At 38.4% G+C, this 25,666-nt stretch overlaps 1 protein-coding gene and 1 long non-coding RNA gene across 2 annotated transcripts in view; one reads left to right on the plus strand and one right to left on the minus strand.

Moving 5' to 3' along the window:
• Positions 1 to 25,666, plus strand: part of SLC2A13 (solute carrier family 2 member 13) — a 139,472-nt gene that overhangs the window by 32,183 nt on the left and 81,623 nt on the right. The window lies entirely within an intron of this gene.
• LOC135301246 (uncharacterized) lies at positions 12,979 to 16,324 on the minus strand. Its single transcript, XR_010362981.1, has 3 exons — positions 16,092 to 16,324; positions 15,842 to 15,883; positions 12,979 to 14,085 (listed from the first exon to the last, which is right to left on the minus strand). It is a non-coding gene; the product is annotated as an uncharacterized LOC135301246 (long non-coding RNA).

The raw sequence follows: 25,666 nt of genomic DNA on the forward strand, positions 1-25,666 counted from the left end.
AGAAAAATGGATGTTACTTTATATCTGTGTAAACTGAGATTCAGCACCCTATAATACCTATTCTCACTACTGCCTTATTGAGTTTGTCTTTGAATCTTACAGTAAATAATTATGAGTCTAGAAAAAGTTATTTAATATACAGTTGAAGGATTTTTAAAATATTCATCACTAGTGTGAAGCAGGGCTGGGTTTTTTTTCCTCACATTATAGTTTTGAGGCTTTGGATACCTTTTTTTCCCAGTTCTTTGGGGCTGGGAAATGAAGTTCATTAAAGCTAATTTTTTTAAAAGGCAAAGTGTGTATTCACAGAACAGCTTGGGCTTGAGTCCTGTGGTTAGGTTCTTCATTCTAATTAGGGATTGGGCTATTGACTTCTGTGGAAAACTACTTAATGTCTAGTACTAAAATTTAACACTTTGTAGAAATAAAAGGAGCAGGCATTTGGTCTACTCAGCCTTTTGTTTTCCATCACTGGGCTATAGGGTGTGACATTGCTTGTCACTCTTAAATCTTTTGTCACAATACTTTTTGACAATTATGAATCAAATGTGGTGTTGTAGGTGCAGTAGGATCGACTCCATTGTTAAATAAATCCTTTATATATTTGTGGCTTGGACTGGGACACTAATTGTGTCATCAGTCAGTGAGATTGTTGTCAGGGATATGCAGGTCTCTTGGTTCCCCTGCCAAACTTCCCCAAAAGCTTAATGTGTTCCTGGAGTTAAGTTAAATCAATCACATTTCCTAGGAGAAAGCTTGGTTACAGACAATCAGTGTTTTGCTCTCAGGTAATCGACAGCTTCAGAGTTGTTACCCAAGGGCATTATAAAAATGAGGGTAGTTACAAGTATATGCTGTCCCATTTGTTATAAATGCTTAGCAGACAAGCATTGGATAGCTATGGTCACTTTTGATTTTGATTATAATTGTGCTTTATCTCATTTAACTCAAGCTCTTCATTGTTATAAAGAAGTACTTTGTATGTCAGCATCATGACATATATTGCTTTTGTTACCTTTCTGTGACTTATAGGTGGTATTTACAAGTGATAAATTTGTGTTAAATTGCTTTCACTTCTGTGAGGAGTTGTCTGGATCCCCGGTATCAAATTTTGCTTGTGTAGTGCAAAAGCAACTTTCTGTTCATGGTTTCACTGGCAGGTTTTCAGGTATTGACAACTAAACATGTGCATCTGCAAAGACTTTACATTTTATTTTGCTCTGGGTATATTAGTTTGGGTGGGGGTTTTTGTTTTGTTTTTTGGGGGGGGTTATCTATATTAATGAAACTTTTTTTATTAATTTCTCCTATTTGTGGCAGGCAGTGCTAGTTAATAGCAATGACAGATGACTGTAATTCCTATCAGACATTTTGAACCTCATTCCAGTTTTACAAAGAACTTTAATAAACCTGAACTGACAGTGTGTGTACATGACATTCAAGGGAAGACGACTTTGCATACTGAAAATCATCTGGCTTACTTTTAGGTAGAAGTGCCTTTTCCTTTGCTGTCTTTTTCTTTCTTGAGAAACGACAGATGTTCTTTTTCATTGACTGATACACAAGCATCTTTGCCAGTTCCTTAGGGCATCACTTTCTAAGTGAAACTAAGGCTGTGTTTGACTCCTTTTCTGCAAGGGAGTAACGCAATGTAGCCATAACACATTCTCCAGTCCCACACTAAAGAACTGTAATGCCTTTTGTAACTGTTTCATCAACTGCTCTCATGACGGAGGAGTGAATCATACCGAAACTTCATCTTGTTCAAGCTACTTTAAAGTTTGGTTTAAATGTGCGTGATAAAACTAGAGAACTTAATTGCATTTTTCACGTGGTCATCAAGCAGCTTCTCTCTTCAAAATGACAAAAATGCCTTCAGCAACAAACTTCTGCTTCAGAAGTCCTTTATACAGTTATGGGATACCTGTTCAGTGAATGATTCACATTTCTGTATCCTTTCCAATACATTCAATCAAATCAGTGCTGCTGATACTGATAAGCAGCTTACATTTTAGCATTTTGAGATCGGCATCAGGAAAATAATGTATCTTTTTGACAAATACTTTCCTCATGACTGGTTATGCAAATGACATTTTTTCTGGCAGCTGTGGATACTGCTTTTGTGTGCCCTGTTATATACTTGCAGTGTGACTTCTGGTGCTGTACCCTTGCATTTTGAGAAGTGGAGGGGAGGGCACTGAATTCTGCAGTAACATTGCAAGACACGTCAAACCTTGGTCATCATCTGGTCATCATCTGTTAACATCATCTCTCAGATGCTGTAGTGCAAAAACAGGCTGTTGATAGGAAAATTGGAATGAGGAAGATTTTAGAAAAAGAGTGTTCCCCAAGAGGTAAGGTGCAGAGTGACCTTCCCCCTCAAATATGATGTGGATCTCACAGATTCCCCACTGCTTGGCTTAGGTTCTGAAGCCTCATGGAGAGAAAGAGGAGAGAATGGTCAGAAGGGGTTTGCAGTTGAGAGAAAGATCAAAGACATTGCTGGGAGAGCATTCTGGCACAACTCTTCCTAGCAAAACAAGCCTGACTCACACTGCTGCTGAATTGTAGTTTTTAGTACGGTTAAGGCAGAGGTTCTGTGCACCTTGGTTAAAAATAGACAATCAAATCATAGCAATGCAGGTAAGCACTGACACAGGGGCTTAATTGCAGAATCGAAGATCATGGAATGGTTAGGGCTGGAAAGGACCTTAAAGTTTATCTAATTTCAATCCCCCTGCCGAGGGCAGGAAGCTGTCTGCTTGCAGCCTCATCCAGCCTGGTCTTGAACACCTTCAGGGATGGGAAATCCAAAACCTCTTTGGGCAGCCTAATCCAGTGCCTGAACACCCCCACAGTAAAGGATTTTATCTTAATATCTAATCTAACTGTATATTCCTTCATCTTAAGACTATTCTCCCCATCCTGTCCCTACATGCCCTTTTAAAAAGTCCTTCTCCAGCCTTCTTGTAAGCACCCTCTGCATACTGGAAGGCTGCTCTCTGCAGTCAGCTGATTCTCTGGATTCATTCCAGATCCACATCTGGCTTGTGCTGGGAGGCCCAGAGCTGGCTGCAGTATTCCAGGTACTCATAAGAGCAGAGTAGAGGGGAAGAATCACCTCCCTTGACCTGCTGGTCACATCTCTTTGATGCAACCCAAGATGTGGTTGGCTTTCTGGGCTGCTGGCACACACTGTTGATTCATATCCAGCTTTTTGTCCACCAGCACCCACAAAGTCCTTCTCTCAGGGCTGCTTTCAATCCATTCTCCACCCTGTCTTTGTGCTTGAGATTGTTGTGACCCTGCTGCAGCACCTTGCACTTGGCCTTGTTGAACTTCATGAGGTTCTCACACACCCACCTGTAAAGCCTGTCAGGATCCCTCTGGATGATATCCCTTTTCTCCAGAGTGTCAGCTGCACCACACAGCTTGGTGTTGTCAGCAAACTTGCTGAGGGTGCACTTGATCCCACTGTCCATGTCGCTGTCAGAGCTGTCACTGTACTGACCCCTGAGGATTGTCACTCATCACTTCTCTCCACTTAGACATTGAGCTGTTGACTGCAAGTCTTTGAGTGTGACCATCCAGCCTGTTTTTATCCACTGCGTGGTCCATCCATCAAATCCATGTCTCTTCAGGTTTGGGCAAGGGTGTGATGCAGGACCACATCAAATGCTTTACACAAGGTGGATGATAGTTTTTGCCCTTCCCTTATCCACCACTGCTGAAAGCCCATCCTAGAAGACCACCAAATTTGTCAGGCCATGGGTATAGAGGAAGCAGCTTGTGCTCTTAAGCAAATTACAGTGTGGGATTTGTAATGTTAGTTCTAGAGCAAGCGCTTGGGAGTGAACTTAATGTGGTGGTTTGTGCATGAAAATAAAGCTTGGGAGTGAACTTAATGTGGTGGTTTGTGCATGAAAATAAAGCTGTTTAGCAGACCTTTTGTAAAAGTTTTACTGGCTGCCAGTCTAGTAGTCACTTCTGACTGGAAAGAAATCATTATAGTATCCAGTTGAGACATTTTTAATAGATTGTTAATTTTCCATATGCCGGACAGTACTACAATGTTCAATACAAATTGCAGAAAAGTATCCATTTCTACTGTCTTTCTGGGTGAAAAGTGTCTGCAAACTGCATGGGTTTTCCTCCCACCCCTCCATGTAGCTGTCCTCAGCTGTGAAGTGCCAGGATGGTATTTCACACAAAATCAGAAGTGATGTGTTTGGTACTAACTTGGCATCTTGATGAAATGAGCGTCATTTGCATTAAGACTAGACATTTATTTTTGTGTAGATGAAGGATGTGTAACTGTGAATTGTAATTAGGAGAGCAGTGTAATCTCCCGCAGCCTTATTTTTCCCACATTTCTCTAACCTGTGAATTAGGGTTGAGATTCTTGATCTTATCTGTTCTGCATATGGACCTTTGCCTTTTGTTATCTGTTGTTATGCATGTATGTGTGTCACCTTCTGATCAAGAAGATGTTTTTTTTGCACATGTTATGCTTGCTGATTTTGCTATGTAAAACTACTGGGGCTCAGCAGTGCATGGAACCATGCTGCTTCTGTAAAATTCAGTGAGATGTATAAAATTGATCATTACAATGTAATATTGTTCAACCTTCCATTCTGTGTCTGTACCAGAATGTTATGTAATGGGCACTGCTTCTAGATTAGACATTTTCCTGTGTTTTCATTATTTTAATGCAGTTTTGTAATAGCTGAGCTTTTTTTGTGGCACCAAGAAAGATGCCGCTCTTTCAGTCTTGTAGGCTTGACTCACTTAAATTCTTTTTGCTGTATTTCCTATTTCAGCAGTGAGTCAGTCTCCTTTTTAACATCTTGTATTTCCCTGTTGGAGATAAATGTGTTATGACAGAAAGGTAAAACCACCGCATTGCTTTTAGGTTTCAGCTTGTAATTTTATCCATTTAACTGAAATTTAAAATATGACATTATGAGGCAGGAAATCTGGACCCTCAGTCTTTCCTGGTTCCAGTATTTCTATTTCTTGCACCTTTTCTTCTTAAGTAGTATTTTAACTTGTTAGTATTCCTGGCTCTGGCTGGAACCATTTGATATGCATCTTTCTAGGGGGATACTTGGAAGCTTGCAGTGTTTTCATTCTTATGCATAATTCTCTTCTTGCTTCTGGGAGTCCTTTTTATCCCAAGGCCATTGCCCGACATGCTTGATGTTCAAAAAGAGATAGTCATGCTTATTATTATTGGACATCAGCTGGAATTGTATTTAATGAAATGTGGTAATACTGTGATGCTCTGGTAGGACTGTACAGATCTCTGAATAATGCCACTTCCAGGCACTAAAATCCTTATCTGAAGTTAATTCTTCTTTTCTGATAATCAGTGGCTTTTGTTACCTGTAACCATGAAATTAAATGGAAGACTGTGGGACAAGAGGCAGGATTTGGGTTAAGATTTGGGTTAAGGATTTGGGTTAAGATTTATTAAAGGATTTGGGTTAAGGTTTATTAAAGGATTTGGGTTAAGATTTATTAAAGAAGTCCCCAGATACAAAATGGGTGGTAGTCATGTCAGCCTGAACTTCTTGCTTCTGGCAAACCAAATGCCAGCATCAGTTCCAAGTGGGTTTTGTCTTTAGGTTTGTGGGACACTTGGCTGATGCAAGAGGTACCTGAATGGAATGTCTTGGTCTCATTCTTGTACTTTAACCATTTTATATATAGAAGTATTACTTTGTTCCCTCAAGAACAAAAATTCTTTTTGTGTATGTCTTCATTAGGGTTTGTTTGGAGTTGAACCCATTTTAAAAAAGCATGCCTGGGTAATTAAAATTCATACAATGCAGGCAAATAAAACACGGAGACATTTGATCTTGAGAAAGTATACTAACTATATTTAGTGTACAATCAGATAAACAGGAAAAAACTTTCTACACAACTTGGCAAAGAATATTGAAAGTATGAATTATTGTATGTAACAATTAATAGAGAGAGATAAGACTTTTGGTTCCCTTTTATCCTTAACATCTTTTAAACAGCTAACTTATCTTGGAAATATGACCTTTGAGACATGTAATTTATAAAAACCATAATTGTTTTTTGCCTTGTACAAAAATGTGACTGCTATATTTTAAAAACAGTAAGTTGTTTGGTATCTTAGAGTTCTGCTTATACTTTAAGAATCCTGCTGTGAGTGTGTTTACCTGGCAGGGTGTTTCAAGTTGGCCTTGCTTCAGTGGTTTATAACCAAAACCAATCCCTTAATCTTTCACCTCTGTTTTTGATGTACTGGCATAAAGTGAACATTTAGCTGGAAATGGTGGTTAATGGCCAGTCTGAAAATCACAGATCAGCTGTGTATTTTGGAACAAGCTCTGCTTTGCCTGAATTCCAGACAGATTTCATGTATGGTAGTCCTAAAGGGCAGGAAAATTAAAACTTGGTAAAATTTCCTTTAGGTATAGGGAAGCACTGAAAGGCAGGACACTTTCACGTTTAGTTTTGTTTATTTTAGTTTTGTTAGATCCACTATGAAATTTCTGGAAATACACTTAGCTTTTTATTAAGTCACAGTTTCTGAAGCCTACAGAAAAATCAAGCTACAAGTCTGGAAAATAAAATTTAAAATACTTCATCTCTTATCAGTTCAACAATAGATTTGAGCATTATGATTTTGCTTTAAGCCAAATTACATTATTCACAGATTGAACCTGAATTTGCTGATGTTTGTATAGTTCAGCACTGCTTCTCTTCTAAGCTTGATTGTGGGACTGCATGTTTGGAAACTGTACTGGAATGCATCACTGAACATTGTGCTGCACCCCATGCTTTGTTCAGGAACAGGTATCTGTTTTGTGAAAAAATAGGTTTCAGAGTGAAAAAATGCTGGAAGAATAAGACTACTAACTAACATCCTTTTATCAGAGAAGGTGGTTCTTCTAAATCAAAAACTGTCTAAAGAAGAGGCAGTGAATAAGGATAGTGTGCTTCAGTCAAGTCTAAGGGAATAGGAATTTGTAAGTTGTGCTACAAAAAGAAACAAATCCCTATGCTTCTTCCCCCTCCCCCTTGGCCAATTTAAAATGGAATAGTTTATTTTTCTTTCCCAATATGAGCAGCCAAAATTAGACATTTTTGGCTGGCTCTCAAGTGTTAAAATTATCTCTGTTCCATGTTTATTGTCTGTTAGGGATAGCTACAGAAATTTATATTTCTAGAAAAGTATCTATTTCTTTTAATACAAAAGCTACTTGTTTTTGGACTTAAGCAAGTTGTTCCAACTGACTTGACCAGATCAGTTGCTAGAAGCTAATGGCTTCTGGCTCCAGTTTCCATATCTTAGAGCTCAGTTCAGTGCTGGAAAGTGATAAGCTAGACACATTTCTTGGATTTTCTAGAACTAGTGCTTAGTTGTATAACTTGGACTGTTATCAAAAGTCTTCTATCTACCAACATAAACTTCAAACAATATTTCTTACATTTACAGCAGTGCCTTTCAGTGAGGGGAAAACCCCCAAGATAGTGTGGTGTGTGATGCAATTTTGGGAAAGCTGGAGAAAAGATTCCTGCAAAATTGAACTTTAAGGGATGGGAGGGGGGAATATTCTTGATCAACAAAAAGAAAAGTGGATGTGTATAACATGAGTAATAGTAAAAGAAACAGAAAAATATTAAAAGGAGTCTGCCAGTGTGCTGGAGGGCAGCTTGGGTGTGAACTGGGGTGCCAGCAGTGTGGTAGAAGTGGGAAGCCAGGGGTTTGAATTTCCTGTGGACTCTTGTGGGAGAGGTGGGCACACACTGCCTTCACAGTACATTTGTGTTTTGGGACTTGTTTTATTTCTGGCATGGTTACACTTGTTTCTCATCTGAAATTGTGGATCTACTTTTTCTATTTATGTATATCTTTCTTAAGGAGTAATAAAATTATGGTGCCTCTAGAGCTGCTAATGGTATTCAAAAGCAGCTAATCAGAAAAGGGGGAAAAAAAGAGGCCTGGTTCTTCATCATTTCTCTGCTGAATCTAGCAGTGAATCTGCACTGAATACACAATTCTGTGTTGAATGCTCCTGCTTGAGCCTCCTGTTTACGTGCAACAGGGATTCAGACAAAATATAGTGTTGTGTGAAAATGTTAATGGGTATAGGAGGAAATTTTTTTATAGACTGCTGAGGAATATTTTTAACACTTTGCTAAGCTTAGTACTATGGTTCTTTGAGCTAGCTCTTAGATCAGGTTCCATAGTAAAAGTTGGAGATAATCTTGGTGCTTCTTTGCTCTCAGACCTTGTGAAGAAACTCGAAAATAGATTTAAGGATTTTAATAACAATATTTATATATTTACAGAAATAGTTTAGATCTTTCTTTTGGTACTAAAACTGCATGAATAAATTTGGGTTTTTATTAGCACTGTATGTCTTTAATTTTTTGGTGTGCATTCGCCTTGGTGTCAGTGGCTTTAAAGAGAAAAAAAATACCATTTTCTTCTCTGTGTTTTGACCTTTTTCCCATCTCTTATTGAACACAGAAAGGTTTAATTACAATTATTTAATAAAATGGTGCATGATTGCTCTGAACATTACTAATGAAGTAAAAGTCAGCAAAAGCATACTTAAAATTGGATTGATTTAAGAACATTAGTAATTTAAAAGTAATTCTGTCCTTTTGAGTTTATATATAATAGATTGAAGTAATTAATTTTAATATAAATGTTCTATAACTATCTTATCTAACAAAAACCACATGTGATTTTTCATAGTAGCTGAGGTGGATGTAGGTTATGTTAAAGATGCAAGTATGGATGTGTAAATGAATAAATTATGTCTTCTGTAGTGTATGATATAGAAAGTAGATGATTGAGCCAGAAGACTTCATTTTTAGTTAAAGCAAATATACGTTTCTATGGCAATGGAAGCAAATTTAAAATGTAGGTGGTTCTGACTGTTGCTGGTCTAAAATAAAGGTGGCAGTTGCAGAATAGTACATTTCACAGCCAAAAAATTCTAAGATTTTTATTAAAGAAAAATACAACTATATTACCCTATACTTAATTTTTAAAATTTTTTGATTGTAAGCTCTTTCTGCTATATATACTTTTCCCTCCTTTAATTTTTCCTTTTTTCCACTATGTGTAGTAGCAAAGATATCTATATATATATAATCTGCATATATGCAAATCTTTTATGAAGTAGATTTTATTAAGTATCTTTAAATGGTGATACTTATTACCTTTGCATCTTCCATAATTTGTCGAGACTTAAAATTTTTAGTGCTTGTGAAGTGCTAATTATTTTTAGTAGTACTCAAGAGACACGAGGCATGAGATTGTTTTATCAGAAGATAAATTAACGCAGTATTTACCAAAGAACACGAGATTGGTGGGGTGAGTAGGGGCTAGCAGGTTGCATATAAATAGGGTAGAACATAATGAGAAGTGATAATCCTACTCTGACTGGAGTTCAGGATGAGTATGGAGACACCATTTCATTCCAGACTAGATTGTTGAGGGCTTCACATCCATTGAAGCACATTATTAGAACAATCCATTCCAGAATACCCAAATACCACCTATTCATGAGTGAGTTGCCTCAGATTAATCATCCTGTCATATCTGTCATTTGTATATCATTCAAGCTGTTTGCTTTTTTTGTGCTCCAAATCTTCCCCATATCCATAGGCTAAACTGCAGAGAGCTCAAGATTCAGTATCTGTGGAATTTTGTCTTTTTAAGAAGGGACTATGGGCAGCCTAATTAAAGATGATATTTTGCAGCCAAAATTTCTTGTTATTAAAGCATAATGTGCATACATAAAAAGCAAGTGGTATCTTTTTGCTCACTCATACATTTTGATTTTTTTGTGCCATACTTTGACAGAGCTTTACAAGGATTCAAATTAATTTAGGATGGGAACAAATTCATGCAGGATGGGAACATGTGGTACTAGTCCAAGGTTGAAACTGGATCTTTCAGTTAATGTCAGATTTCATAAAGTCTTCTTTTGCAACATCAGTCAGATTTTCTTAAAGTTATAGCCTGGGAATATTTTGTGTGAAAATATCAGCCTAAACTTGCAGAGATTCTGGTATTATCTATGAGGTACAGTGATTTGCCTCATCACAGTGGGTGCTCACATGGCTGTCCTTGATAATTCAAATAATTGGTGTTAACTACTCAAATACAATAGATGAAATATCTTGAGAAGACACAGGGTTTGTGCCACCTGATTGCTGCCTGTGGTACTGGGATAGTGGATTTGTGCTCCAGTTCCTATCCAGCAGGAACACTCAAGACCTAAGCAAAGGGCTTTGGATAGCTGAGCTGCTTGATTTTGAATACTTTATCACAGAAAACCAGCCAGTTTTGTATTATATAAATCTGTGAATAAATGCGTCAAATTATGGTTTATGAATGATTCTTTAAGCCTAGAAATAATGTGTATACTCCAAGGCTGCATCATGATAATATGTTGACATGCAGTATTAGATGTAAATCCTGGAAATAAACAGAAAGATACATTTTTAAATGTAGCTTCATTTGTTCTATATTTGAATGCAACTGTAGTGTGACCCAGCAGCATTACAGAGGAGATAGAATTTATATTTTTTGTTATTCAATTATTTTAAGGCAAATTGTTTGTATTTTACAAATTTGAGATGTTTTCACACAGTTTAGTGTTCTGATCCAGGAAACATTCCTTACTGTCTGCAGCCAGGTCTGCTGTGCTGTGAGAGCCTGGCTCAAAACACAAAATATCATCTGGGCTGTATAGCTCTGTCTTTGACAGCTCCTCCCAGATGTGGCTGATGGAGGCCAAGATAGTCTCTGTTCAGATGCAGGCAGATACATTAAAAACATGAATTTTAAAAAACTTTAATAGTTCTTTCATGGATTTAGATGCATTTTACTAGACTGCAATTTATAATGGATATGTTAAGAAATGTGGCATCACAAAAATATTTTAAAATTAGATCTTCTAATATGCTTTGATTTTACAAATTTTTCTTATCAGCTGAAACTGGTTTTCAAATTCAACTGAGAGGATTTTTAAAAAAAATGTAGATTTAATAAGCTTGCACTCTTCTGCCCTGATGATAAACTTATGTTCTTTTCTTCCCTAACTTCAGTAAGAAAAATTAACCTGCAAAACCTGTATATACCTTTTCCCTACATGTATTTTGGAACCTAATTAATCTGAAGAGAAGTGTTCAATTTTAGCAGCAGTTTCAAAGCAGATTTATTTTATCATGACTTGGATAATTTCAGTCTTCTTTTCCTCCTCTGGTTTTTCCTAAAGGTATTAATTTTATTTAGTGATAAAACTTTCCCTCCAACTTTTAAACATTTTTGCAAATTTGAATATTATTTTATGCTGAAATCAGATGTAGAACCAATTTCTGCTTATATTTTCTAATAATGATATTGAGGCATTAGTGATTAATGATATTGAGATATTAGACAAAATTTGTGAGTTCTAATTGTAAGACATAACAATGGATAACTACTAATCACTTTTATGTAAATCTGTATATAAGATATTGTATGAAAAAGTGTAATATTTTGTTGCCATGGTGATAAGCACAGTAGTTTTAAATTTTTTTTTTTGTAGACGCTTATAATAGTTGAAGTAGCTGCAAAGAGAAAAGTGTTACCTGCAACTTGAGTTCCATTGAGAATATAGGCCTTGAATGACATATAAACTTATTTTATAATAGAAGGTACCTTTAGGGCCTGAATTGTACTAATGCATTACAGCTAAACTTTACCTGTACAATAAACTTGGATTTGACATTTAAATTCATTCAGGAAGGTTTTAAATATATTTGTTCAATTGGGAGAAAAAGAATTGCTAGTGGCTTACTTAAGATTTAATTACATGGAATACAGACTCGTGTTTTTCTATAGGGAGTGTCTGTGTGGGTTTTTTCAGTGATTCATTTTACTGAGTAGTGAGAGCAGAAAATGTTTGGTGCAGCCTGTAAGGGCTCTGTATATTTTCCTATGTTATATTTCTTAGTAACAATGTGTAAGAACATGTGTTACTACAGTAACTGCACCACCACTGTGATAATACATCAGCAAAGTTTTTGTGTTCAGTAAAGTAGCCTATAATTGTGAGCTACTGGTGAGCCTTAAAACCGGAGGATTTTGCCCTTTCTTCTCTTCTCAGAAAAAGCATTTCTTGTTGAACTCTAATGTTGGGAGGCACAGCATGGAACCAAACTCCTTAATGTCTCAAGCAAACCACTTTCTCCTATTTTCTTCTATTTGGAGTGTTTTGGACAGGGGCTGTATAAGATGGGCTGGAAATAAAGGCTTCAGTTCCTCTTTTAGCTCTTCCCCTGGGTACTGGACAGCCTATAGGTAGTGGTTCTTACTCAGTTTCATTCATGAGAGGTGAAGATCAATTTGCTACTTTACAAGATAAATAGTTGAGGCAGTGTGATTTAATTTCTGGTAGAATTGAGAGTAGACTCAATGTATCAAGACTTCTGACTTCAGCACTTTTCTGAGACACAATATAGTTCACATACTGTAAGTGTCACCTATGGGATGTGCCTACACCATTTACTATTAGTGTTACTTGGCATCTGCTAGTGGCAATAAATGTGCTGCTAGATGACTCTTCTTGTCTCATTCACTACAGATGATGAAGGGACTCAAGTGACTGCAGGCAGATAGTTGCACATTGGGGTTTTCTTAGTTAACAAAGTGCATGTGTTGGTAGCATCAAAAGAACATTCAGCAGTAATGTTAGAAGGACAAGCAGAGGTGAAGTGTTCACATTTTTATGGACATGAGAGCATTAAATTGTCTGTAATTCTGCTCATGTGTTTGCTTCTGTAGTCCCATTAGCTGTATCTTGGTTCAGCAGGAATCAACAGCAAGTATTTAGGAAAGAATAGGACTTCTTGAGCATGTATGGTATTTTACCTAAATAAATATCATGTATATATATATATATACACACACACACACATTAGTTTCTGGTGATTTTGGATTTATTATCCATGAAACTGTCTGTCCATATGTAAACTTTTAGTATATTATGCCTACTTAGATGTGAGCTGTTGATTAACTCCCAGTATGGAATGTTAGTATTTAATTCTATAACTATTTTATTTTTTAATCTGAGGTTTTTTAATCTTTTCAGGTGTTCTTATGCATTTAGTCTGGTTGGTTTTTTTTGTGCTAGTAACTAAGTTTCCCAAAAGTTACAGCAACTAATTTGGGGTTTTTGAACATAATTTTGTAGTATTTGTCTCCTGTTAACAAAGTTCTTCAGTCTGTTTCAGAAAAAGTATTTGTTGTTTTGCAATATGATTAGGAAATGCCTCTGTATAAAAGTTATGCATCTCTTGATTTCTGAACGACTGTATTTTCAAAATCCCTCATGCCGTGAAGTTCTACTAATCCCACTTCACAGAGAATGAACAGATAAGGGTCTGACGCTAAAGGAAGTTTTTAAGGGTTGTGTGAAGCTTGTGATGGGATTCCCAGAAATCCCCCTGGCAGTACTAGACCATCTTCAAACTTTGAAGCTGGAGTCCGGGAGCATGGCGTGTGTGCTTTGAGGGGAGGGCAGTGGGTGTGTGCCAGCCGTGGGTGGGAGCTCTTCAGAAGCTCCAGGCATGGATGTTGACAAAGCTGGCTTCATCCCAACACTTCTGTCAAATGTGCCCACGTGGGTGCTGCTAAACTAAGCAGGGTTCAGGCTGTTATTCCATGGATCTTGAATAGATTCCCACTTCATTCAGGGTGACATTCTCTTGTACATCCTTGTTTGGAGGTTAGTTTGGGTAATCTCCGTGCAGGTGAAACTATAACAAATTGTCTCCGTGTCATGGTTGGATCCTAGATGCTGTAGGGGGGATTTCTCTGTGGTCTGTAGGTCTCACACAAGTCTGAAGCAATCACACTGGGTGGGACAGGGGCTGTCTCAGACATCTGCCCCAGCTGGCTTTACTGTTGCATTTGAGGCTGGTGCTTTGACGTGTGTTCTTTCGCAAGCTTGGGGGCTGTAATGCATCCTGGGTGTTTTAGAAACCCAGCACCATCAGTGGAGCCTGTTCCTGTGCTCTCTGTGTGTCAGCTGAGCTGCCCTGCAAAGACACAGTAACACTCTTGCAGTCTCTTTAAAAATTAATACTAAACAACACAAAGAAAAAAACTTAAGAAGCAATTGCCAAAAATTGCATTAGATGGCTAACTAGGTCAATGCATCCCCAAAGACAGATGCATACAATCACTTGCATTACATCTTGACTGGTTCAGAGGTGAAATGTAATTTGTATAAAAGGCTTTCTAGTCAAAACAGGAGTCACAAATTAATCCCTGAAGCCTGTTTGAAATACAGACCTCCTGAATGATGAGTTCTAGGGAATGCTCATTGCCCATTCATTTTTAGTTGGTTCATATTTTCTTCATTTCTTTAACCTGTTTTTATTACTTCTTGAGATTTGCCATTGTTTTTTCATTTCTTTTATTCTTGTGCTACTTTGTCAGGATAGGTATTGCTTTTTTCTTCTACTGCTTCAGTAACCATGACTAATGAATTGGTATCTACAAGGCATGATTAGGAAAAATTGAGCTGAGACTTGCTACTCACAACTGCAGGTTTGCAAGTTTGGCTGTACCTTAGGGAAATCAGAACTCTGAATTTTGCCCACGCTTACTTTTGGTCTGTATCTGTCATGTCAGCCTACCTTAAATGAATTTTCTTTTCTTTTATAGCTTGTTTACTAGAGGTCAAATCCAGAAGGGTACAGAGCTTTGTGCATTAGTCATTGAGAGCAACCTCCTCAACTCTGCTCCCTTGTTAGCAGGAGGTAGTGATCAGCTCTGGGTTTGGGCTGGTTGTTTGATGCTTTCTGTGATAGCATTGTGCCATCAGGTAACATTTTTGGGGAAATAGTTTCCATTTAGTGGAATGCACCATTTCTGCATGAGTGATGTGGTGGTGCATCTCAACAATATCTTACCCCAAGTTAATGTACTTCCCAAAGGATCAGTCTGGGCACTTTGCACATGCTGTGACACTGTTGCTACAGTGGAAGGAAAAACTTGGACTTGTAGAAGCCACAGCTGAAATTTCCCCAATAACTCTGAGAGTCTCAGGAGTCACTGAGTACAAACAACCTGACTCTGAAAAAGAGCGGGGAGAAGGGAAGTGCTTTTTCACATGTTAAAAGTGTAGTTTGAATGTCACTGTACTTCTTTTCACCTCACAAGGTTATTTACTGAATCTTTCTGTTCAAACATTTTTTGGGCTATCCTTGTCCAGAAAGATTTTTTACTTCTGGGGCAAGCAAGACCATCTGATGCTCTTCTTTGGCATACCTAGGAGGGATGGGTGAAGTGTTCATTCTGAGTACATACTTGTATACATTTACAGGTAAAATTAAATTTTTTTTTCAATTCTTGAAATTTAATATGTGCACTGAATGCAAGGAAAATGCTTTTAAAATGCAGTATATTGATTTTTTATTCTTTTATATATAAAATATGAAGTTCACTTCAAGAAGTAACTGAATTATTTCAAAACTCTTGCATGTATTCAGTTTACCTTTTTCTTTGATGCCAAACCACTGGTATCACAGTGTTGCTCTTTGAGAAAGCAAGAGCAAGCAAAAAAACCCCAAACATTTGTGCTCCTCTTATTAACGGAAAAGTTATTAGCATAATGGAATTTGTTTTGGTTTTCAGCTCTTTAGTATCTTCATGTCTATGAGACTTGCCTTCCAGCATGCTCCAAATATGAACAGTCAAAATTCACTTTTTCAGTGACAGATTAATGTGTTTATTACCTTCTTAGATGTCTTCTTACCTTCTTAAACACATTCTTAGTATGTTTATTACCTTCGTCATATTCTTTCCATCCTTGTAAAATAAGGGAAGATGCTGGAGATGCAAATGTTAGATCTGTATCACAGTGCTTGAGACTGGAATAACTTATTTTGTTTCTAATATAAAGACTTTTCTTGTTTAAAGTTCTACAGTGCATTTGCAGAAAATTTGTAATCTATACTGTCTTTACAGTTGGTCCTTGTAGGGTCATGTCACAGGGAATTAGTGTCCTTGATTAACTTTGAGATTATAAAGCAAATACCTGGACTTCTGAAGAAGTTTACTGTAAGTAGAGTGTAGTGTTAGGAAGGGTGTTAAGAGACCTCGTTTACATGTTGAAATTGGGTTACAAAAGCTGAGTCAGGATTGTTCTCCTACAGCAGGATGTGTTAGGAGAGCTTCCTTGGCTGAAGAGTCAGGATGGTTCAGTATCACCTTGCACAAATGCAAGGGCACGCTGGCAGTCTGGAGTGGTCACTCAAGTGTTGATGTCTCTTTTCTAGACACAACTATGTGTTTTTGCTATTGTTATGTCATAACAGCTGCTTTTGAGAGCTGCTCTCTACCTGAGGCCTGGGAAGAAGCGTGTCACGTAGGTGACATTTGTGATGATTGTCTTTGTCCACTGAGAATAGAAGAGCCTCTCATTTTAAATCTATGTCATTGCCATACCATCTATCAGACATGAATGGTGAAGTGAAATACTGCTCTTTCAATCACAGAATTGAGTTCCTGTTTTTCACTGAGGAAGGTCACATGTTTGAAATCTGAATTCTTTTATACTGGAGGATGATATTACTTCAGTTTCTTCTACCTGTGCTCACAGGTTAGTTTACAGAGTGCATTATCTGGAAGAATCAGTGTAAAAAATGCTCAGACTCCTTTCTTATAATAAATAGCATCATGCATCACATCTTTGGAGGCTTGCACTTCATCCATAAAATACTGTGTTATGTGTGGTGCATACTGGTGGAAGGTTTGAGCACACACAAGCGAGGCATGTGGCAGAGGGTTGTTGGGTGGTTTTGGGGTAAACACTTGGCAGTGGCATAGGATGGCATCTGTAGAAAGCACAGAGGAAAGAGCAGTTGCCTGACTCAGCTGCAAAGCTTCCCGGTGCTAGAGCCAGATCTACCCTTCTGTGTCCTTTTCCAGTAAGGGCAGCATGTGTTGATGTCCTTTGTTGGTATGTGTGTGGGATTATGCCTCTGGATCATTCCTCTCCTACAAGCTGCTGCTTCCCGAAATCCTTTCGTAGGGGATCTGTTTTTGGTTTGGTGGGTTTTTTTTGGGTTTTTTTTTTTTTTGTTTGTTTGGTTGGTTTTTTTTTAAGAGGATTTGTTGTTTTTATTAATTTTACGTGGTTTTTGCTGATAGAAATGTTGCTGAATCCCACATCTTTCCAGTGGCTATTGTGGGTGGTGACTTATGACCTAGCCTCAGTACTTTTAATTGGAAACCTGTGTTCTTTTTTAAAAATAAGTTATATTGGACCACTTCCATTTTCACATGTTATTTTCAACATGTAGAATGTAGTGTGTTGTGTTTCTGCAAAATGCTCCATTCAGTCACAGGGGTTTCAGTGTCACCTGCATCACCTTGTCTGGCAGCTGCTGCCCCGATACACAGAGTGGCCCCAGCTGCTGCTGGATGCTGCCACATCTGGTCTAGAAGTGAAAGAGCCAGCATGTCACCTTCAAAGGTCTGCAGTGCACCTGGAAGCAGCAGCTGTAAATGCCCTGATATACTTAGAGTCAGTGTGGGAGAATCAGTTGTATTTTTGTGGCACAAATAAACACTTTGTCTTAATCTCTCTCATGTGACAGCAGCAAATATTTTTCTTCAAAATTACTGTTTGAAAGCACAGGTTCCTGCTTTTTGTCCCAATTCAGTGGTGGCTCTTGCTCAGCTGCTTTGGAAGTTTTGAGGGATTTTCTTAATACTGCAAATGATTGTTTGCAATATGGATAAACTTCGAAGACTGTCATCTTCAGTTGGTTGTTGTTAATTGAAGTCATCATTATCTAAAGCCAATAGAGTCCCCTTTCCTGTGGTGTTTCTAAGCACTGACTGGTGAGGGAAGCATTGGATGCACAGGAGCTGAGGCCTCCTGAGCTGCTGTGAAATGGTCAATGCCCTGCAGGATGCAGCTGGGAAGGAGCAGGTGAGCTGCAATGAAGCTGGGATGCTGCAGGAGACAAGTGAGGGTGGATGCCTGCCTTGAGACTTACATTTAAATAGTCAGAAGGTGTATGCAGGTCTGACAGAAGAAAATCTGGTGTTGTCACTGAGAGGGAGAAAGTAGAATAATTTGTATTTGATGTGAAGGCTTGTATCTGAAACTATCACATTTGAAATGTTCTAAAATAGCAGTCTTCCCTAGAGCTGGGGCTATCAAGACACATTGCAGTAACATTGATATGCTAATCTCTTCAGTGTTCACATTGCTCTTGGCTTTGTAACAATAATGTGTACCTAAATGTGTTTCCATTGGAAAATATTTTTTCTTTCAATCAAAAGCATACTTTTGGTTTCCAAAAGCTTTCAGTAGCAACATGGTGAACACTTCTTTAAACTGATTTTAACAAGTAAAAGCCAATTTATTGAAACTTGCCAGACCTCTTCTGAGGAGTCTATACTAAAACTATAATTTTTTTCATCCTAATTGTATGTTGGTTGTCCCTGAAAACCAACGATGAAAGAAGAGGGCACAGAACATAACCAGCTCTTAAAACTTGTCTTTATTTTTCTGTTGTTGCTTTCCCAACCCAAGTGTTTTCTATCACTATTTACTAGGTTTCTATAAAAAGATGTACAGCCCTAGTATGGGGAATAGAACCTTACAATTCTTCTGCAAAATAAAAAAATTATTCTGCAGAAAAAAGTATTCTTCTGTTTCTTGTCAAAAGCTATCAACAGTAATGATGAAGGACATGACGTGGCTCTCGGGTTTTATCCTGAACATGCAAAACTAGTAATGAGGAGGAAACTAAAAAATGACAGGAAAAAACTCCCAAAACTCAGACCTCCAGGGAGCTGCTGCACGATTGAATACATTGTGCTAATGTTACAAAATACTGAATTAATTTTGTCCTATATTTCTTCTAAATTAATTTTAATTAAAATGTAATAATTCATATGAGCAGCTTATAATTGCTTTTTTCCTAGTGTGGTTTGTACAGAATCATTCCAGCTGCTATCAGCAGAAGATGCATTGACTGCCTCTGCATTAGCATTTCGGCTCTGAGCAGCAGTGTAGCTCTGCAGTGAGTCTCTTCTCATCTCCCATTGCCATCCCCACAAACTTTTTGATCATATCAAAAAGTGGTGTCACTTCCCACAGAGTAACTTCCCCCGGGGGAGGTTAAACCACAGGTCTGCCCCAAGCATTCATTCCATGTGCTCAGATTCTTTTGGAGATGTGAAAGTTTAAATCAGTGATAAGAGTCTCAGGGCAGCTGCTAAGTCTGCATGGCAATGTTCTGCTTAGGGGACTGGCCTAAATCTAGTTAGACATAACACCTAAAAATGACATGTCATGGATGTCTCTGGACCTCAGCTTCAAACAGCTTTGACCTGGTGATCCCTGCTACTGCACTGCCTTACTTGCTGAGATGCACATGGTCGTACTGCTTCCAAACTCTGCAATGCCCAGAGGAATTCATTCTCTTTACAAATGAGTGATCTTCTGTGTAAAAATATATTGTGTTGTTTAGTGTGCAGGCATGTTGTTACCTGCAAGGTAATTGAGTGCAGGGGTTATGTGTATCCTCCTCTTGCCCCAGTCCAACTCAGCACTGCTCCAAGGATGGGAGGATTTCATAATATGTTCTGCCCCTGAGAGAATTACTTTCATTTGTGGTGGAATTCATCTCCAAGTTATCATGCAGTGGCCAAACTTTTCTTGTAGCTTGCTTGTAGTTCAGTGTGTCAGATGCAGAGATCAAATTGTGTCTTAGTATTACTCTGCAAGTTTTACTATATTTGATTTAAAATATCCACTATTCCCTTTAGATGACTGTTAAGGTCCTTGAGCAGTAATTACTGCATGCATTTGTTGGCTGGTAGTTATCTCTGGCAAAACACTTGCAGAAATGCATTTATGACTGCAGACATATTTTGCTTTTTCCTTCTTCAGTGCTTGTCTGCTGGTGTCTTTAACCTGGCTGTGTAGGTACAAAGTGCATAAAGGTGTATATAGGTGGAGAATGGCAGTGAATTAGCTTCTCAGATTAGCAGGAGAACCTGCTGATGATCAGCAGTGGTGATTTCTCTCAGTGACTAAGTGACAGCTCAGAGAAAGCCAGCAAATACAAGGTCAGTGAATGGAGGTATTTGGAAATCCACTCTAAAACATTGGTGGCCTGAATTCCACTGCTTTTTTTTCCAGCTTTGCTCTACATATGTTTTTGTTTTCAAATTTTTGTTTACAAGTTCCAAGAATTTTTCCTTTCAGCCTGCTCAAAAGGTTGGTGGCAGCTGGCAGAAGGCACAGTTAGGCAATGATGCTCCTGCTGAGAAACATGAAAATATTTTCCGTAGCCATAGAAAGATGCAGATGCTTCTTACATCTGACACTGAAAATTACCTTTCATTGTTTCCTGACCTAATCCAATGCCAACCAGGCTGCTGTAACTCACTGGTGATAGAAGCAGTTTTGCCTTTCACGTTCATCAGTCTTTGCAGCCTGACAAAATCTAAGTTAAGTGATTGTCCCCTCCCTTTTTTTTTTAGTTAAACAGGACCTAGGACTTGATCTTTTTTTTTCCTGTTTATTTTAGTGCTTATTTCAAATACCTGTTTTTCATAACAATTTGTTTTGCCTCTGGAAAGTAGTTAAACATCCTGGAAAAGTAGCTCCTGTGCATCGTAGAGGATATGCATATCTGGGTAAAATTCTGTCCCTTCTCTGTGCCACAGGTAATCTTTGTGGCTGATCATGGGTGGGAAATCTACAATTTGCCCTGAAACCAAAAAGGTTATCTGAAATTTCAGCTATGCTAGTGGTATTTTTTCCTTAAAATTTAGACAAACCACGAGCTTCTTGGGACACTGAAATGCTATTTGGTAACCACTAGTTGCTGACCACGTACTTCCACTTGGATGCTCAAGAGCATTTGAAGTTTGTCTGCCCCATGTCTGACTTCAGGTAGTGTCATTTCTTTTAGAAAATGGTTAACTTGGAAAGGGTTTAAAAGCAGCATAAAAATCTACTTCACTGTAATTATGAGGAAATATCTCAGTATTCCCATATCTTCTTGAAAAATGGGTTTCAGGTCTCTAAATAATTTAATACAACCTTTCTGATTGTACTTTCTATCTGCTAGATCTGTGAGGCTGCAGAGAAGCCATGAAAAGGCCTTTACCCTGCATGTGTCTACTTTGTAGTGCATACTCAACTGGGGAAATAGACTGAGGATAATCTTACACTCTGCTGGACTTACAGCAGCTTTTTAAAGAATTGCCTTTTAAAATATTTTAAACTTGTAAGGAAACTGCTAATAAAGATGGCATTTACGCAATGCCATTCTGTCTTCATCTTGCTGAAAATGGGAAGAAGGCTTTCTGCTTCATGTAAGACTATTTGCCTTACATGAAGATTGCTTGCAGATTTATTCCACAGTATGTGAGAGACCTTGAACGGTGCATTGTGAGTATTTATTAATAATCTTTCTCTGTTCCTACACTGTTCCTGATTTTGAGATGAGGGTGAGAAAGCAAAGGGGACCAGAACTCCCTTGGTACAGCACTTAACAATCATAGAATGGTTTGGGTAAGAGGGGACCTGTAGAGATGGTCAAGTTCCAAACCCACCTTCCACTAGACCTGGCTGTACAACCCCACATCCAGCCTGGCCTTGAACACTTCCAGGGATGGGTTATCCACAGCTTTTCTGGACAACCTGTTCCTCTTCCTCACCACCCTAAGAGTAAACAATTTATTTCTCATATCTAATAGAATTTACCCTCTTATAGTTTAAAACCATCACCTCTTGTCATTTCGCTGCAGATCCGGTACAGTGTCTCTCACCATCTATCTCATAAGCCCCTTTTATATTGAAAAGATGAAATAAGCTCTCCTTTATTTCTTTGTTGTATTTCATACCAGTTATGGAAGTTGTTGGTTTAGTATTCTACACCTGCTGTTTTCAATATTGATCTGTATCTTCTGCAGAGGGTTATAAATTCAGGGTAAAAGCTGTCTGTCAAGTGTGACTGACAGGTTCTTGATTAATGAAGCCTGGTACTGAAATTGCAAAACATCAGCTGTTGGCAGTATGTAGATGACTGAGTTTTATAGGATTTGTATGTAATGATGCTTTTCAATCACTTTTGTTTAAGATAACTGTGGATAGATAGAAGGCAGGAGACTAGAGATAGTGGTGAAAGTAATCTCGCCCCTAAGGAGTTACAGCTGTGCCAATTATCAAGCATTAAGAACAAGCCTGCCCTTAACAGGCCACAGCTGGATCCAATTAAGAGGGGTATTATAAAAGAGCAGGTTGGTTGGTAGAGAGGGGAGATGGAGTTTGTTGGCTGTGGTGAGAAGAAGAAGGAGGAATCAATGCTGTGAATAACTGCTCATGAAAATCACCAAGAAGGTATGTAAACCTTTGCAATAGGACAGCAACAGATAACCATGAAAAGTGCCAAACTTACTTTTTCCTTAGTACTGGTTATAATAGCTAGTACCATCACAGGTCTTAGGAATGCTGTATGTTTCATGTAAAAATCTTGTGGGTGACCTCTGAAGGTTTTCTAATCCAATCCCTAATCAAAACAGAATAAAGTAGAGCAGGTTGTGCAGGAAATTTATCAGTGAAATTTTTGACCATGACCTGTTTGCTTCTCGCTTTCTGTGTTTTTTCATTTCCATGTTGTAAAATAAACAGATTTCACATCTGGTCCAAGTTTTCTGCATCCCAACTTACCTGCTGCCTTTTGTCTTACCCTTGCACGCCTCTGAGGAGCCTGGGTCTGTTTGCTCCTTGCCCCTCTGTTAGGTATCTGTAGACAGCAGAACCTTTTCCCTTTTTCCCACTCTTTCAAAGTGGAACAATCCCAGCTGATTCAGCATCTCCTTGTGTGTCTTGTGCTCCAGCCCACACACCTTGGTGGTTCTGCTCCACCTGCTGACAATGCTCCTGCTCCTCCTCCTAGGGTGTGATTGGCCCTCTGTGATGAAAAATGTGGTGTTCTTGAGTGTAATGGTTGCCTTAGAGCCCTGGTGTTTCTGACAGAAGATGGTTAATACTGAAATGAAGTAAATTACCTAGTACTTTGAGGTAAGGTGTGATCTTAGGCTGCATTTTGGTGAAATATTTAGGTGTTTATCTGTCGTTCTGTTTTCAGTGAGACTCAGCTTTGTGCTCAAGTTCAAATGCTTTCCTTAAAATAAAAAAGCTGAAGCAGCTTCTTAAGACATACTATTTTCAGCTACCCACTGTTTTGCTGTGCTGTCAGTCAACTACATATCCATTGATGGTGATATTGTGTTCTTAGGAAGCCAAGGTTATAGCACTTTAGCTTTAACCTACAGTGATCTTTTGATTTTTCTTCTCACTAGGTTTTGGAATTTAGCTGAACTGTGCTAAAATTATATTGATTTCAAGGCAGCTTTTTATAATCTTTTTTAATGTGGATCTCATCACTGATTTAACTTTTTTCCTTTTATTTTAATGATGCTCTTATGATAACAGCATCTGATTTTTAAAAAATGAGAGGATATTTTTAGGTCCCAAGATAATTGGGTTTTAAAACATTTTAAAGGAGATGGTCTAAGTTAAATATGCTATTAATGAAGAAAAATATTAGAGTGGACAACTGATTATATTCATAAATTCCCATGGAGACTTTCATTGACCTCCAGGCTCCTTTTTCAGTTCTATTAAACTTTGCTTTTTCCCCATTCCCTCCTGGGAATGGGTTCCTGAATCTCATTCTCTTGAAGGGCATGAAGTATAAATGTTAAACCACTGGCTTCAGGTAGAAATAAAGATATTTCATTTAGAAACAAGGGATAGAGGGGGCAAAATAATATCACTAAACCAAGATTTTTGGCAGAAACAAATTACAAAAAATGTAAGGCTTGAAGTGTGTTGTCCAGAAAATAAAATACAATATCTATATAGGTGTTCATACAGTAACAGCTGGGAAGATCAGCTTGAGAGTAGACTACTGACTAGGAGGGAACTCTTGAGTCATCAGCTTTTTTTAGTGCTCTTTTAATTGAAAAAGAACAGCAATACACATCCCTGACTGCAGTTCTTTGTTAAGTCTCTTTCCTCAACTTAAAATGAAAGAAAAAAAGCCTTCTAATTCCAGATTGCTAAATGCTCTGCCCTGCACCTCACTACTTGATGAGAGAGGGGGGTGGGAAGCTCTTCAGGCTGTTACAACGCTTGGTTTATTTTGGTTGGTGCCTGCGTAATGCTCCTGCATCATCTTATCTTTCCTCCTCTGCTTTCTGCAGCTCTGAGGGTCACAAAACTGTTCTCTGTGTAAGTCAGGAGTTCTGGAGCAGACCCTAAAAAAGAAATGCTGATTTGCAGGCTGCAGGTATGCACAAATCTGCCTTAGTATCTGTGGCCTTATTTCTAAGGTATTTTCCACAGCCAGAAATAAATCACAATGTGATCCTTGCTTTTCTCTGTTCCCAGCCCAGTTTTCATGTCAGTGAAACAGGAAAACCTCCCTTTTGCTCATTCTCCCACTCCCAGGTCTAACAGTGTCACAGTGGGGTCCCTTTTCCCCCGTGAAGGTTCTTGTTGGTCATTGTGGCCACTTCTCTCAGCTCAGTTGTGGTTTCTCTAGTTTAAAGGACTTCATTACAGCACATTCTGTTTTCTATAGAGAACAAACCATACAGAGCCAAAATGCAGTCCTTTTTTCTGCTTCCCTACTTGCCACTGCTTCTTGCTCTTTCACAGGTGTAATTAATTGCTGCTGCCTTTGTGCAAGAGCTCAGTCATATAGATTTTCCATCACCAAAGCTTTATATCAAAGAATGTGGTATCAAAGAAAAGATTTTTTCCTTTTACAGATAAAAGAAAATGTCTTTATTTTCAGAACTCCCAAAGACCAACTCAACTTGCTGTCAAAACAAAAAAATCTATATTAGGGTTTCTTTTCACAATGTGTGGATTAAAAAGATCATTTGGAGAGACCATTTATTTGAAATCCAGGTTTCCTGAGCAAACAAAAAAAGCCCTTCCAGTTCATCTAGGCATGGAAAACCTTGCACAACCTACTTCTCTAGAATCTAGGTGGTTGTGTCTCATTAGCTTTTGTTTGCTTTTTGACCAGGCTGTCTGGTTAGAATAGAATTACAGAATGGTTTGAATTAGAAGGGACTTCAAATATAATTTAGTCCCAACCCCTCTGGTATGGGCAGGGAATCTTCCATAAGACCAGGTTGCTCAAAGCCCCATCCAACCTGGCCTTGCACATTTCCAGGAATGGGGCACAGCTTCTCTGGGCAACCCCATTCCAGTGTCTCACCACCCTCACAGTAGAATATTTCTTCCTAATATCTCATCTATATATATCTCCCTTTTTAGTTCGAAACCTTTCCTCTTAGTCCTATCACTATCTGCTCATGCAAAGAATCCTTTTCTCTCTTTTTAATAAGCTTTTAGACACTAAAAGGTTGCAGTAACATCTCCCCAGAGCTGTTCTTCTCTAGGCTGAACAACCCCACCTCTCTTAGCATGTCTTTGTAGGTGAGCTGCTCCAGCTCTCTGGTCATCTTTGTGCCCTCCTGCTGCTTTGCACCTGCTGTGCTTCAGTGTTTGCCTTGTGTGGGGACCTCGAGCTGGACACAGCACTTCAGGTGGGG

Source organism: Passer domesticus, chromosome 5 (genome assembly GCF_036417665.1).
Source record: "Passer domesticus isolate bPasDom1 chromosome 5, bPasDom1.hap1, whole genome shotgun sequence".
NCBI lineage: Eukaryota > Metazoa > Chordata > Aves > Passeriformes > Passeridae > Passer > Passer domesticus.